Raw genomic sequence first — 2,097 nt, forward strand, 5'->3', positions numbered from 1 at the left:
GCGCTACACACTGGCAAACACTCTGCAGCCATGTCGAGCGACAGCGAGGACGACAGTTCGGCCAGCAGTCTAGCGCCCGATGATAGGTCAACATCGGAATCATCCTGATCGTCTTCCGTGAGTCCGGCGTCGAACCCAGACCTCAATTATATCCAGTACATGGAAGGGACTCCGCCTCCAGAGTCGTCATACGACAACCAGACGGGCGAGGAGCCATCGGAGGACGAAGAAGAGGACGACGATGATGAGGAGGAGGAATGATCGAACAAGGAGGAGGACGACGACATCAACGACGATGACGACAGCGACGGCAATGAAAAGCCAACGGTCAGCGGCAAGAAGCTGTTGGAAATATGCCCTAGAGGAAATAATAAATTGGTTATTATTATATTTCCTTGTTCATGATAATCGTTTATTATCCATGCTAGAATTGTATTGATAGGAAACTCAGATACATGTGTGGATACATAGACAACACCATGTCCCTAGTAAGCCTCTAGTTGACTAGCTCGTTGATCAATAGATGGTTACGGTTTCCTGACCATGGACATTGGATGTCGTTGATAACGGGATCACATCATTAGGAGAATGATGTGATGGACAAGACCCAATCCTAAGCCTAGCACAAAGATCGTGTAGTTCGTATGCTAAAGCTTTTCTAATGTCAAGTATCATTTCCTTAGACCATGAGATTGTGCAACTCCCGGATACCGTAGGAGTGATTTGGGTGTGCCAAACGTCACAACGTAACTGGGTGGCTATAAAGGTACACTACAGGTATCTCCGAAAGTGTCTGTTGGGTTGGCACAAATCGAGACTGGGATTTGTCACTCCGTGTAAACGGAGAGGTATCTCTAGGCCCACTCGGTAGGACATCATCATAATGTGCACAATGTGATCAAGGAGTTGATCACAGGATGATGTGTTACGGAACGAGTAAAAGAGACTTGCCGGTAACGAGATTGAACAAGGTATCGGGATACCAACGATCGAATCTCGGGCAAGTATCATACTGCTAGACAAAGGGAATTGTATACGGGATTGATTAAGTCCTTGACATCGTGGTTCATCCGATGAGATCATCGTGGAGCATGTGGGAGCCAACATGGGTATCCAGATCCCGCTGTTGGTTATTGACCGGAGAGTTGTCTCGGTCATGTCTGCATGACTCCCGAACCCGTAGGGTCTACACACTTAAGGTTCGATGACGCTAGGGTTATAGGGAAAGTATGTACGCGGTTATCGAATGTTGTTCGGAGTGCCGGATGAGAGTTACGGGATGGTCCGGAGGTAAAGATTAATATATAGGAAGTATGGTTTTGGCCACCGAAAGTGTTCCGGGCATCACCGGTAGTGTACCGGGACCACCGGAGGGGTCCGGGGGTCAACCGGGTGGGGCCACCAGCCCCGGAGGCCTACATGGGCCAATAGTGGGAAGGGACCAGCCCCTAGGTGGGCTGGGGCGCCTCCCACCAAGGCCCAAGGCGCCTCCAAGAGGGGAGGGGGCAAACCCTAGGGCAGATGGGCCCTAAGGCCCACCTCAGGTGCGCCTCCCCCTTTCCCCCTTGTGGCCGCCACCCTAGATGGGATCTAGGGCTGCCGTCACCCCTAGGGAGGAAACCCTAGGTTGGGACGCAGCCCTCCCTCTCCCCCTATAAATAGTGGAGGCAAAGGGGCAGCACAACACATGAAGTTCCTCCCCTGTTGGCGCAGCCCTACCCCTCTCCCTCCTTGTCTCTCGTAGTGCTTGGCGAAGCCCTGCTGGAGTCCCGCGCTCCTCCACCACCACCACGCCGTCGTGCTGCTGCTGGATGGAGTCTTCCCCAACCTCTCCTTCTCCCCTTGCTGGATCAAGGCGTAGGAGATGTCACCGGGCTGTACGTGTGTTGAACGCGGAGGTGCCGTCCGTTCGGCACTAGGATCATCGGTGATTTGGATCACGACGAGTACGACTCCATCAACCCCGTTCACTTGAACGCTTCCGCTTAGCGGGGTATGTAGATGCACTCTCTCTCCCTCGTTGCTAGATGACTCCATAGATTGATCTTGGTGATGCGTAGAAAATTTAAAATTTCTGCTACGTTCCCCAACAGAAGC

This window comes from Triticum dicoccoides, chromosome 4A (assembly GCF_002162155.2).
Source record: "Triticum dicoccoides isolate Atlit2015 ecotype Zavitan chromosome 4A, WEW_v2.0, whole genome shotgun sequence".
In the NCBI taxonomy this organism is placed as follows: Eukaryota; Viridiplantae; Streptophyta; class Magnoliopsida; order Poales; family Poaceae; genus Triticum; species Triticum dicoccoides.